Source organism: Lonchura striata, chromosome 2 (genome assembly GCF_046129695.1).
Source record: "Lonchura striata isolate bLonStr1 chromosome 2, bLonStr1.mat, whole genome shotgun sequence".
Classification (NCBI taxonomy): domain Eukaryota; kingdom Metazoa; phylum Chordata; class Aves; order Passeriformes; family Estrildidae; genus Lonchura; species Lonchura striata.
This window is the reverse complement of record NC_134604.1, coordinates 58,449,643-58,464,978: the sequence shown is the minus strand read 5'-3', so window position 1 is coordinate 58,464,978 and position 15,336 is coordinate 58,449,643.

Genomic DNA, 15,336 nt, shown 5'->3' with positions numbered 1-15,336 from the left:
TGAGGAAGGGGTTTCTTTCCCAGCTGGGTACTCTAATAGAATTTTATTTAAATGCCTGTGGGGAAATGTCAAGATATAGAGCAGAATTAACAAGGGGGATGAATAGAAGGCTAGGCAGTGAACAAAAAATTTTAGGAAATATTTAGGAGGATTTACATTTCTTTGGTGCATTATTGATAGGGACATCTACTTATTGTGTAAGTCATCATGAGAAAAAATACCCACAAGGTTTTCTCAAGGTTCAAAGGCCATGTAAAAATTCTATCATGACTTTGCAGATCTAAATAGTCTAAATAGAATTGGAAGCATTAATTAATACTGGGTTGTTTAAATGACTAAGGCAAGATTCCAGAGACTTTTGAAACCTCTTCATCCCTCCCTTTTTGAAACTGATTATGTAAACATGAACCAGAGGTGCTGAGCCACTCCATTATCCCTATTTCTTGCCTAGGTGAGTAGATACTAAAATTTTCTTGGAAATTCTGAGAACTACATTAGGTCTTTGGTGCAGTTGTTTTCAGGAAACTCAGGGAAGATAACAAATCTGTAGTGAGCCAGTCTCCTATGGTATTGCTGGACAGAGTGGGAAATAGTTGTGTTCAAAGTAATTTTTTTTTAAGCACAATTACAGTTGTATTTAATGAGGAAACAGAATTGTAAAGCTGTCAGGAAATGCTGTGGCAACAACATTTCTTGAAGGAGCATATTAAATAGTAATGATGTCAAACATCTGAAAGAGTGAGTAGACCTTGCAAGCACAGTTTTCTAGTCATAGGAAATTAAAAAGGAGTTTGGAATGTTGCCAGTTGACTGACTATAGGGAAAAAAAAGACCCATAATAAGCAACAGTTGTAGTTACAATATTTGCTGAAACCAACACACATTAAATAATAATGAAAGCAGCCATTTAAAAATGCTGGCAGCTTATATGGAACAGCTGAGCTGAAGAAACTGTGAAAAGGATAAAAAAACCCCAAACTGGTATGTAGCCAATATACTGTCAAAGAATAAAAAGCTCCATTGGAGATTAAATTGTGAGATAACTTCAGATGAGTATTCAGAAAACAAATAGTTTGAAATAAACAGTGTTAATTCTTAGATTGTGTAAATGAAAATCTTCACAATTAAAGGGATATCTTCAAAGAAGGATTTACTAAGCAGAATACTAACATTTTTTATTTGCTTACGATTTTTTTAATTAAGAAAAAGTGTGGGCAGATATAGTTTTGTACAATAATCTGATATGAAAATATTTTTTAAATTTATGGAAGACATTAAATTTCCTTTAGCCAAGAAGACTTTTTTATTGCTACAACAAAGAACTTAAACCTAATAACCATTGACATTGGGACCTTAGGTCCTCTTGAAAGAAGTAAAAAGGAGCTCCAAGCAACAGGACAGCTGGGGATATTTTAAAAGACAAGCAAAGAAGGTGTTCAATAGGTGCTATGTCTTTTTGTTTGTTATTCTATACAGATATAGCAAATATTGGAATATCATGGACATTGGGAGGGGGAAAGGTCTCATTTTCAATGTTATAAAAAAGCCAGATAAATCAGTTAAATTCATTGGGATGTGATTGATAAGAACACAACTTGAGACCATTATTAAGCCTTATAATTACATGCAGTAGATACACTTCTGTTAAAGAAAATATACTCACTGTTAAAATGGAAATGAGCGTTTGAAATGAGCAGCTTGAAAGTGAAGTGCAAGGCTTAGATCCTCTCAAGCCCTGCCCTGCTGTTGTAAAGAAATGGAATTGCCTAAATTTAGACAGTACTTTGAAGGCAATTGACTGTTCTTCAGTAGCTTCGTGTTCTGTTCTGGACACATCTCCATCCTGGTATGTTCCTCAGTCTCACACTTCAGGACATTAGCACTTGTACTCTCAGTGCCTGTACTGAACTTTTATAGAGAGCTGAGGAATATTTCTGACACTGGGAGAGACCTTGCTTCTACTAAGACTTCTGTCAGTGCTATTACTTGCATGTCCTTATTTGTATATAATTTAAAAATATTTGATTATAGAGAGCAAAATACCAAAAGAGGTCACAAACATGCATACAGCAAGCTCCTCTGTGATCTCAATTCTGTAGGAGGATCCCAAAGGGAGATAATGCAAACAATCCAAATAGGCAGAGGACATGATTTGAGATACACTGCATTACGCAACTTAGAAGATCAGTCCAAGGTCACCTAACATGACTGATGGGATGTTCTCAGCATTGCTTGAACTCTGTCTTCGCAGGAAGTCAAAGACAATGTCCTTCAAATGCTTATCTATTATGAAAACTTGTTCTGTACATCTTTCTTTCCCCATTATGATACATAAAACAAAGAACACGAAAAATATTTCTGTGTTCAAATCCTCTGCTAGAAGCCAAACTGTCTCTGAAAACCTTAAAATTACTCACAAAAACTTCTGAAGGTTATGACAGACCTCCTGCTTCTTTGTTCTTGGTGGTGGTAAAAGCTGGATCCATGCCCAGTGCAGGGAACATAGTGTAAATAGCATTGCTGCAGATTGCTACTGGATTGTTCAAAACATCAGATGGCGAGAATATGTTATTATCAACAAGCTGTTTACTGGCCAATCAATTACAAACTCTGATGGAGCACCAGGCATTTTATTGTAGGTTAGCCAAATGGATGGAGAAAACATATGTCAATCTCTCTGTTACTTTAAGGGGCAAATTCTGCTCTTTTGCATCAGTATGCTCTAAAGCCGCCCACAATGGAAGGAGAATGATGTTAGTAGAGAAGGGTAGGAGCTAAGGCAGGGCTGTGGGAATTACTAGGGTAATGCAGTTCTCAGATATCTGGGCAACTTTATGTCAACATACATTTGCATAATAAGAGTACAGCTGAGGCATCTGTGAGTAGTCCGCCCCTCAAAAGGATTTAGAATGCATGAGTTTGTCAGCCTTGTGCAATATACAAACACTCAGGAATTGTTGAATGGCTCTTATATTTGTGCTATTTCTTACAGGAAGTGAAGTTTTGAGTCTTTTATTCACCTTCCACTTATGCTTATTTTCCCCAAGTCTATAAAATAAAGTAAGACTATTATCATCAATCCCAAATACGAAAATGCTACCCAGAATCAGATACTGCATGAGGAATTTTTTGAGTTTAGATAGGAAAAAATATATGTTTACTCACAGCGCCTTAATCAGTAATATATAATTGAATGGAGATTTTTTTTCACCCCTACTTCTGGGAATTATCTTCATATTTTTCCAGAGAAGATTTAGTTCGAATGGGGAGCAGGATAATAGAAAAAGGCAACTTCCTTTGGAAAAATCTATGGCTATATGGGTGACAAGAAGTTATTTTTATATATATATATATATATATATATGTATGTATGTATGTATGTATAGATATATATTTATCCTGTTCAAATACATATATATATAATTATCTAATAATATCTAATATTTAATATATAGTATATTGTATATTGTATATTGTATATGATATATTATATATATGAAATATATATATTTATCCTGTTCACTTGGACAACTAGAAAGAAATGGTCTCACATTGGTGCAGTCATTCGGTATGAGTGCTTGTGTCAGTGTGTCTGTGACTTGCTGGCATATTGGCACTAGAGGTTCTCACCTGCTAGAAGTAAGTCAGAAGTGACCCAAACTTGTTGTTCTGATCTGGAAAGGAGGAGACAATGCTCTGCCTTTGAAAACCTATTAAATATAACATGAGATTCCCCGAGATTAAAATTTTAAAAATTTTAAAAAAATTTAAAGTGTTCATTCTTCAAAAACCGTACACTGAGAAAACCCTACATTATGTGATGGGCTAAGCAGATGAAGAGACCTTTCTTTTTACCTCCTCTTGGCTTCATGGCCAGTAATGTGCTAAAGGGAATGAATAAAAACAATAGAGGAATATAGAATATCTATGTTCCAAAACTATCTGGTGTGGTAGTCTGTTATTTTACAGTTTGTTCTTTTGTGGTATGTTTTAATATTCCTTGTTGTCAGTTTGTGGTGGTTCATTTTCTGTACTCCATTTGGTTTCCCTGATGGTTCAGTCGTGAGGTGTTCACCAGTTTTCCCCCACCAAAATGTTTGTCAATGCACATGTCAATCAGCCTGTATAGCTCCCTTGTGCCTTGTCTCAGGCCTGTCTGTCAAAGCTAGCACACTCCTTTGGTTCTGGAGAGTTCCCTGTCTCCCATCCCTTCCTGGAAGCAGAATTGGGTGTGAGGTTCGCTCCTCCCCGCGTTGGCTTCTCTTGGGGAGCCCTTACCCTGCCCCGCTCCCCTGATGCCTCCTGTCGGTCCCCGGCTGTGTCCTCCCCGTGTTCCCTCTGCCCTTGGAAAGCGGCCCCTTGGGGCTCAGATGTGTCACTCGCTGTGCCCGCTGCGGGATGAGCTCTCCGCAGACTCAGCCGAGTGTCCTTCCCTCGCTGCCGTGGCTCGGTTTCCCCGTGTGTGTCCGTGCTGCGCTCCCCGCCCGCAGCGCTCCCGGCCCGGCCCGGCTGGGCAGAGCCTCGGGGCGGCCGCTGCGTGTGGCCCCGCGGTGAGCGGGACAGCCGGGGAGCCCGCCCGGCACGGACACAGCCGGGCTCAATCTGGTTGAAAGTGTTAGAAAAGTTGAACAACTTCTTGATTGCTCCTTTTTTGGTATTTTTTTTTGCCACAATCTGTGAAGGTGACCAGTAAGTCACTCGGCAAGTTGTTCTTGAAAGTATCTGGAAAAGAAAGAAGGGTCTGTTCTTCAATGAACTTGTCACCACAAATAACAGCGCATCAGGATTTTTTTATATTCAAAAGAAAGAAAGCCTACCTCCTGTGGAGATGAGGAATTCTGAAAAAAAAAAAAAAAAAACCAAAAAAACAACAACAAAAAACCAAAAACAAAAACATAAAATCATACTTGTTTTCCACTAAAACATGTGGATGGATGTGTCCTGCAAAGAAAAATTCAAATGCTTGTTCAAAACCTCACTACTTCCTTTTAATTATTTTTAATTTTATTTTAATTTGAGCAAGAAGCAGCTACATTGCTAAAAGTTTCCTCTTTCTTTAATCATTCAAAATTGCCCAAAATGAGTCTGCATCTCTCCACTGCAGTTTTATTGGCTTTAACAGACCAATGCCAGTGAGACCAAAAAGGCTTGGCCCAGGCAAGAGAAAAATGACTGCTATTTAAAGTACATATCCCCCACACATAAATGTAAAACCTCTACTTAGCCTCAATGAAATATTTTTCTTCAGAACGAGTCTGATTACATTTACTTGAATACATCTTGAGGAGGTGGGTGGATATGAAGATTGTTGAGCTTCAAAATGCAATTTTCTCAAAAGGGAGAAGAAAAAAAAATATAGCTGTGGCTGTTTTAAGGCTGTTTTAAACAAATATAATAAAAAACTAATTCAATTAGATCTAGTTATGTTTATAAACAAATGTCTGTTGATATATGCAAGCCATACTCTGATTTGTCAAAGAGTTCTTTCAAAGGAACTTCTCCCAGGGATGGAAGTATGTGTGTTGGGATTTCAGACAGTTTCAATACATGGGATAATATAAAATATGGAAAGGACGGAAAGCAGAACTGGATTTTAGAAGCCAGCTTTGTGGAACTGTATACTATTCTGAAAGATCTCAGCCAGATCATCAGAGATTGTATGCTTCAAGCAAAAGTTTTAGTGTGATTATGCAGGCTGCCTGTTTCAGGACATTTTCACTGGCATCAACATCTTCAGATGAATTGGAACCCATAATATCATTCAAGCATGAAGGATGGAGAAGAAGGGAGGTGGTGAAGGGTAGTGGAACAGGTTATTAAACAGGTGGTAACAGGACTCTGTAGAGAGGAAGAGAAGGAATAGTGGCATGTGCTCTGCTGACAGCCCTAGAGCCACAGAGGTGTTTAGAAGTGGGAGGAGGGAGATAGCTTGTGCAGTTGATGGAAGCTGAGGAAGTGGCATTAACATTCCCAGACTATCGGTCACTTCAGAAGAATGAACAGGGCAGCCCTAGTGCTTGGGGTAATTATCCCTGCAGTAGCTGGTGTTCTTTGAGATTTATTATCAAACAGAAGATGAACCAGATTAGCATCTCTTCCTGTCCCTCTGTTACAAAAATTTAAATAATAATTGATAACTACTAAACGTGCAACATTTTAAAGGTGGGAGGTATATTCTAAATTTCATTTTATTTCTATCAGTACTATGACTTGGATAAAATTTGAAGCACTCTGCAAAAGACAAGCAAACATGGCCACAAGTAGAAAATATCCCAGATAAAGCAGTAACTTCCATAGTACAGAAGTGTGGAGCAGATACAGAAGCAAAACTTTGGTTCATAACATTCACAGATCTGCTTTCCCTTTTCCAACAGTTAGATGTTAATGCAATTGAGAGGCTTTGAAATTGAAATCAATGGGAGTTTCATTATTCACTTCAATAGGAGTGGGATGAAGTTCTAAATAGTAAATGGAGCAATGAAAACCTAAGAAAACAAGAGGCATGCTAATGTGTGTTTTGTTTAAGAATTCTCAGTTTCATTGGCTCTGCTTAACAAGCAGTTGAAAGCAATGTGCTTGGGGGTGTGAAAACATATGTGTCTCATGGGAATGAAAGACTATACACCTTTCTACTAATGTTGGATAGAAACAAAACTTACTTGAGGGAAATAATTTAGCCTGCATGCAGAAGGTGTTGGAACAAGCGCCTCCTGAAGCAAAAAAAAAAAGAAAGGTGCACTAAGTGTTGTTTGTGTTTTACCAGCTTGGGTTTTTTGGAACCATTAAATACAAATCAAATGAATAATTTAATATTTTACACAGTATGAGCATCTTGCTTCACTGAGTTTTTGGAACAGTATCACACAGAGAAAATGCAGTGGGTTCATGCCTTGCTGTTCTGTAATTTTACTTTGTCCTTACTTCAATTATATTTAAAAGCAAATACTCTTCCTAGTTGTGAGTTGAATTTCATTCTGATGTGGTTTGCTTTGTTTTTTGTTTTGTTTTGGTTTTCTGTTTTAGGATTTCAGAGTATGAAAATACAGAGAACAGAGTGAATATTTCTAATGCACTTAATCTAAATGCAGACCTGTCCTCTGATTATTTTTACATCCAGTTTCATTGATGCATAGACCCTCTTTTACTTCACACTGGTAGAGTGTATGGAACACTTTGCAGCAAAGGTCTGTTTACAGATGCTTTGTCTGGCAACAGCCATCCAGATCTCTCATTTCTCACATCCTACATACTCTTTCTGCTCTTTCTCTTCCTCTTTGCACATTATCCACCTTCACAATTTCATTTCCTGTTTTTTGTCCTTGATATGTTGTTTTGCGAAGTCAAAATTTTGCAACAGTCAAGAGTTTTGCAAATAAAAGCTAGCCACTTTTTGTTATTTTCAAAAACGTCTGTCCAGAAGATCCAAATGAAAGTTTCTTAACAGAACTTTGTTAAAAATTGTTTCTTTGTGAAGATGTGAAGTCAATCTCCTCCTGGGAGTAGTTGTTCTAATTCCCAAGATTTCATTCTGTATTTGAGCAGACTGGGATGTGCACCAATTCCCCACGAATCTTGATTACTTGTGGAAGAAACCCAAATATTAGGGGCTGCAAGAGAGCTATAGAATACTCTAACCAGGATCTGAGTGCAGGCTTCCGACCTACCAAAACCAGAGAGATAAATCTCTTGAAGGGGCCATTGGCTCAGTAGTGTGAATTAGAAACAGGCAAGACCAAAGACATACTAGCTTATAGGATTGATGAACCGGTGATCAGTTCAACCAACCTCCAATCACAGTGTAAAACTCAAACACTGTAAAAAACCCATCATATTAAATGTTGCCTTTCAATGAAATAAATATTGCATCAAAAAGTTTTTGAACTGGAAATAAAAAAAAATTGTTCTTCAAAAAACATAGGACATAAAGAGAAAGTTACTTAAATAGCAACAAAACTTTAAGAAATTATGAAAAATGGAATGATTTGATATACTCAAAACAGTGTTCTGCAAGTTTTAATTTTTACAGAGGTCTGAATAATGATTCTTCAATCATAATATTAAAAATTCTGTCTGTGTCTTTAAAATTTCTGTGGATATAAATTACTATTTTAATATCAGTTATGCCATCAGTCCTATAAAATATTTTATTTTGCATACATATGAGCATGCCTTGCAGTGGCAAGGTTCAGTCTATTAACCTATTGTTGAGATTGAGTCAAGAACAAAACAAAATACTCTGCTGTGAATAATACTATTTTTAAGGTCTCTAAACTGTTTCTATCTAAAAGCGCATCTACTTGTCTGCACATTTTATTGACAATAAATCATGGCACTTAAAAAAGCATTGCATTTTGCTAATCTCTATATTGTTTTCTTTCTGCCTGCAAAGTGCTTGAATCCCTGCATTGAGTAAGAGTTTGAGTTGGATCTTACTGTGAAAATGGGAAAAATACTTTCATCTGAAGAAAATGGTGGAATTAACATTACTCTTACTACTCTTTTAGGACTTCTGAGTACTACTTCTGAGTATTAATCATTGAGACTACTAAGTCAGTAACATGACTGGCACCAGGAAAAAGAGTCTTACCCTTTCTTCTTGTCCTATTTGTCATTCAAACTCTCTTCTGTTCAGCAACAATGGCTTTCCAGAGCTTGATTTGTGGGTCCTGTAAGATCAGTGTATAATCTGCCAGCTGTAAGCACTGTAAGCTGTAGCATGGTACTGAATGCCCACCCTCCAGGTCTGAATAGCAGAGCAATCAGCATCTTGTATTAAGTGCATTTTTTCTGCCTGGCCAAGACTTACACCTCCTTCAGTTGCGTCTGTAGCCCAGCATTTTTCCTCTCACATGGAAGACAATAACCACCTCACACAAAGACATGTTTTGTCTTGTCTTTGCCTGTGTAGAGTGTAGGCTCAGTGTTTCATCTGTGCTATAAACTGATGCCTTTCATCAGATACCAGCACCTCATGCCAATGGCACCCTCAGTGGAGAGCACTCATGGTAGCTCTCATCGCCCTTCTGGGACCTGAGCTTCACTATGGCTTGAATCAATGAACTTGACAAAGGAAAGGCCAAAAATATTAAGTGGACTTAATGAATGATTAATAAGTTGACAAGAGCTGATCCAGTCTGACTTTTGAAATGTCTTGATCCAGCCCAAATGAAGGCAGGAGTAGAAAGGAATGAAAGTGCTCAGCAATCTGTTCAGAGAAAGTCATTGGGCAAGAAAGTACAGCACAGAGACTGAATTCATGTGTAATTGGGCTGGGAAAGATGACAGAGGAGTGAGCATGTGGCTGCAGCTTTCCTGAACCTGTCATACTCTGAGGCCCTGCTGTAGTTGCTGCTGGCAGGAAGGAAAGGAGGGAGCAGCAGCAGAAAAAAACACAGGGTAGGATGTGTTTCAACCATATTCTTTTCACAAAGGCAGTAGTTTACTTTTCAGCTATCAATCCAGCTAGTTACAGTGGCAAGTGCCAATCCATTGTTAACAGAGGTAATAAGACAAATTACTTTGGGACTCAAAGTACCTGGAATAATAAAGGCTGTAAAATTGTCTGACAGTCAGCATCCTGCTACCAGTATGAATTGTATCTTCTAAAGTGAGTTTAGCATTTATTATTCGGCAAGTTATGATAAAGGTCTGGTGTTTTGAAAGATTTTGACTGGCTTGTGTTGTGAGTTAACACCATTTGCATTGTAATGAAACATTCTTTCAACAAAGTGTTGAAGGAAAACAAACTAATTAGCTTTTTGAATAGCACCTGACATTCATAGGGCCCAGTAGTGATGTTGGCTAAATGCCTGCATGACTGATGCCCCTTTCTTAGAGCTGGCCAGCATTTTTCTGTCTGTGAATTTATGAGAAAAGCAAGCAAACAAAAATCTCCCCAGTCCCACTATAGCTTCTTAAAATTATACTAAGCCAATGATGAATTTGCCATGCATCCATATCCTTCCAATCTCTGCATCTCTTTTGCTGACTTATTTTTCTTTGATATATAAATGTTATTTCATTTTTGCTGTTACAGACCTACATTACTTTTTTTCCTCTATTATTTTGTGTTCTGTATAAAAATGATGACTCCTACCTCCTTGTATCCCCCTACGATCCTTCATGCACTATTCTCTGTACTCCAGGAATCACCATGGCAGCAGAGTAGCTGCCAATAAGCTGCTCTCTCCTTTTTCCATGCAAGTGACCTCCAAATTGCTGACCAGTGAGAGAAAATAAGTTACAACAAAAAATGGGCTGGCACAGGTTAGCTCCCTGCTGAGGTTTCTGGGAGCAGCACAATTGTACTTAGCCCTTTCCTTAGGATAGAAGGGCAGGTGCCAGCCTGCTCCACAATGGATAGAGAGGCAGAATAAATAAAGCCAAAATATTGTTTTCAACTACCATAACAAGCTCTCACAAACACAGGTGTATTTTTTCTGAGGGAAATTGTCATGCTGAATTTGGCCATCCTGAAAATATTTTACTCTTTCCTCTGTAAATAGTTCCTCCTTTCAAGGAGGGTATAACTATGAACATAACTAATGAAGAAATTATGATAATTGTATTTAGTTAACCATGGGGTAAGGTTTGTGGCCTCGTCTGAACAGGCATCTTTTGCAGGTGTGAAACTTGTTTTGTGCCTCCATGATTCATTGCTTCATAGCTGGTGTCTGAACACGGAAGAAAGATACTAAAAAGCACTATAGAAACATAGAGCTGTCCTGTGGCAGGTCTGACCTAAGGCAGATGTGCAGCTGCCACCTGACTCCACATAGTCAAAGATATGCTGACACTCGAGGCTTTCCCAGAAGGTTTTGCCATTGCTACAGAGACATCTTGAACACAATGGTGCATGAAATAACTGCAAAGGAAAAGTAAATTTTCTGTAATTATGTGTTAGCTGACAATATCAATTGATTTGATTTAGACAAAAGATTGATTTTTCAGCTCTTAGCTGAGCTATTGAATCCCCTCACAAGACACTGCCCACAGCCAGTTCAGCTACTGCTGCTTAGATGATGGCAGGTAACTGGATGACTTTATTTACTGTGCTTACACCTAACCCATTTAACAATTATCAACTGTCCTGGCTGGAAGGATGTGATTTCTCCTTTACCAAGATTCATTTGCTAGACTAAGATACAGCAAGAATCTGTTTATTCCTACTGGATAGGGAACACAGTTGTTTTAATTATCTCCACAATACACTGATGTAATAACAGTACTTCTAAATTGGTTTCCATTTTAACCTGCTCTAAGAATTCTGTAAGCACTCCTCCAGTCTAAAGAGAATGGCTGCAGTAGGGCTGAGCTAAGCACCAAGCCTGTGGGAGGAGAGTCAGTCCTTGTTGCGGTGCTGCTTCTTGCCGCAAACTGTGGGAAATGCTCCAAAGCCTGGCCACTGCCAGGATAGCAGGCATAGACATCTGTGGGTGAGTTATTCCAGCAAGTGTGCAGCAGCTCAGCCAGCTGCCAAACAAGCTACCCACAAGTTGTTTGACTTTGGGAGGTGTTATAAGACTTGTTGGGGAAAGAGAGCTCATAGCAAGCTCATGCTTTCTTATTATTGTACTCACTCTCTATTACTGCGCTTATTTTTACCCACCTCTCACAGTGGGAATTCTCTGTTATGTAATTGCTGTGGTACTCAGCAGTGACACAATAATGCATGGTCCATTTTCTGAGGTGGAGATCCCCTCAGTCTTTGAAAACAATTAATGCTATTTATTTTGCATGAGAATGATAATAAATAAGCAGCTGTAAGACACAGGGTGTCCTTTCACATCTGTCATGTCCAGGCAGGGTCTAGGACACCTACACTATTCAAAAGGCAGGCAAATCCTCTCTTGGTTCTTTTTCTTGGTGAGTCCTACATCAAATTCAAGACCTTCCAGCTCTCTTTCAGAGTTAAATTGTCTTTATAATACTAATAAAAGTGGAATAAGGGATTAAGATAGACTGTACAAATAGGAATTAAAAAACATTTTAAATGAATGTCTAAATAGCTGATACTGTCATTGCCAAGCATATAAAAATTGGCATTTTTACAATGCCTCATACATAAAGCTTGATTTTTAAATTTTATGTTATTTTAAAGCATTAAACATGCAAGCTTTTTACACATATTTATTTGTCCTTTATTTAGCACTGATAAAGTACAGAGAATTTTGCAACTGCTCACAGCTTCTCTCTTTCACTTGAATTTTTTGAAAATAATAAGCAGAAAAGTCTCATTGTCCTGACAAGCTCATTCAGGCATGGGTTTCTGGCTGTAATTTGACATTATTAATTGGTGCATTCTGTTCTCACACAGGAAAGGGCTGAAATAGAACTGAAGTACTTTCTGCATCATGAAATAAGTCAGGTGAAGAAACATATGTCTAACCTATGTGTTCTGTTTATTTAGCAAGCTGGTGAGTCTTTCTATGCTAATGAAGACTAAAAGGACTGTGAATAATGATCTGTTATTTTTATTCAGGATTTATAAAATCACCAAAACTGCAGCTCAAAAATAAAGGAAAAATCAGAGGCTTGAATAATTTTGATTTTAAAATGAATAAGAGATTATAGAGCGTATTTTGACTGCACTCAGAAGATGACAGTTTCACAGCAGGGATTTTGATGCATTCTGTAAAGTTAAATTTCTTCCAAGCTAATGAAAGAGGATGCAGTGCCCTTGCAGGTAGGTTTATTATGTTGCTGTTTAAAATCCCACAGTAGAAAATTTTGGGAGGGTGAGCAGGGGCCTGTTAAATGTTTTATATGGTGGCTTAGGGAGTAGAGCTATCTCAAGAATACAAAGGTACTCCCTAACCTGAACTGAGATTAGTGCAGAACTAACCAGAAGAGACTTCTTAGTTATTTCTTTCCATTTACATTTACACAGGCACTCACGAAAATAAGGAACGTGAAGCAGTACTACAAAAATCTTTGCAATGAAATGACTTTACCTTAACTGGAAGATTTGTGTGATCTCTCATGATCTATTGACATACCACCGACAACATGGTAACAACATGACCTGTTGAGACACCGGTTGTTTAAATGTTGCTTCAAAATCATTAGTATCATTTCCAAAAGTCATTTGCAGTGTAACTGTGTCATTACATGCTGTGATCCTTGACATGGTCACATGCAGAAGAAGAACATCTCTTTAAAGGTCATTTTGTCTTCTGAAGTGCATTTAGGAATCTTTGTGAAGTGTGCTGCAATTATACCTGGACATAAACCACAGCAGCAGGGTCTGAGATCTACTGATTCTGAAGATAGAAAGGACATTAGCTAATAGTCTTCCTATTTGCTACAGCCAAATAAATGGCATCATGCAGCACTACACTTAACTGATCTGTCTCTATAATCTGATATTAGATCAAAATTGAACAATTAGGGGAAAAAAATCACAACAGGCATTTAGAGATGCTGAGTGCTGTCATTACTAATTTTAGGTTGGAGATCTTTTTAGCTAAGAGCATGTCGAAGTTTGAGGAAATGTGTAACAGAAGCAGCCTATTTACAGAAATGTCACATTTAGTGCTTCAGAATCAAAACCCAGCACAATAAGCTCACAAAATTTAGTTTACAGAATTTGATATTTATACTGTATTTGATCAGGTACATTTTGATATAAAGTAACATTTCTGTCTAGGTAATTTTCTGTACCAGAAGAACCCTTAGGAGGTCAAAATCGCTGAGCAAAATTACACTGTAGTACTGAAGTGCCTTTTTGCAAAGGATTCAAAGATTCAAGGATGGAAGAGTTATACATTAACTTCATTAGTTTACAGTGAGAACATAGTTCTAACAAAATTTCCTCTGCTTATGAAGAATTCAAGCAGATTTTAATTGCCAGAGGATAGCTTTCTTTAAGACTGACACAGGCACTCCTGTCTTTTTAAAAATCTATTTCAGGACTGAAAAAAGATAACTTAGTTAAAAATGAATGAATACAGAGGACAGTATAAAGGTGAAATGGATAAGAAAGTTAATATAAAGTGACAATGCGACTTGCGCATAAAATATTTTTTATTCAAAGAGCATTTTTTATCAAAATCTTGTGCTACTAAGTATGCTCAGATTATTTCAAGTGAAATAATATTAGGTCATTCAAAAGAGAACCTTGAAACACTTTCTTTAAATTCTGCCCTTAGAAGTACCTACACAGATCACAAAGACAGAATTGTGGAGTTGTTCTCTGGCAACACAGCAAAATTTCCCAGTAAGTCAGAAAGAGAAAATCAATGTGTCTAAGTTCAGGAATGAGTTACAGCAGTGTGTTTTTACCCTTGTGGTAAAATAAAGATGATGTGTTAAACAAGAGCCCTTTCTGGAGGAGGTCTCATGCAAAAATGAAAAGAGCTCCAAACTGTATTTGCCTGCAGGAGTTATCTTCCCTCAAGTGTTATCCTCACTAGGTATCAGTTTGGTAACCTGACGCAGTTTGTCCTAAATGGCACTTTCTAAAACCATTGTCGTGATGAGGGCCTTTGTGAAACTGAACAAACAGTCTAACAGCACAGCTGGAAGGTCCTTATACACCCTGAGTTTATATGGAAGATGCTACCTGAACATTTCTCACTGGAATCTCTGGATCAGTGGTTTCCACATAAGGGTGTCTCTCCTCAGGCAAGGGTTTCAAAGCAGCAGCTGAGGAGTGGAAAGAGCAGCAGTCTCTGAGAGCCAGGGACTCCCTGCAGCAGCCTCGCACAAGGCTTCACCCTTGCCCTGTTGCCTCCTTGTACCTCTGCATAAGCATTCCAGCCACTCACTTATGACTTCGGGTTGCAATAGTGCTTTGGCACATCTGGGAGGCAGCAGTCTGGGGCACAGTAACTGGAAGAAAAAATAAAATATAACTTCAGGAATTAATGGACACTTACAGCCTAATTTTTCCTTCTCTCAGGAACTGTTCTGACATACTGAGGTGTTATGAGACCTCTGCTTCAGCTGGTCTCTCCAGAGTCATCCACTGTGAGGAAGGAGATATCCACCAAAACCAAATACCCTGCCATGTCAGAATTCTTTCTTCTCAGGAAAATATCCAAAATTCCTTAATTTATTAAAGAATGTCATGAGGACTTAGTTGGAAATATAAATATATATATATATATATATATATATATATATATATATATATATATATATATCAGAACTTATTTTGGATCCTGTCTGCAATGAAATCAGAGGTTATTGTGCCATGGAGCTGAATGATAATTGAGATTTTACCTCTGGTTACTGAAATCCACTTCACTCAACTTTAATTAATTTTGCTCCACCAACAATACTAAGTTTGAATAGTGAGATATACAAAACTGAAGATCTAATGAAATTTTTTTT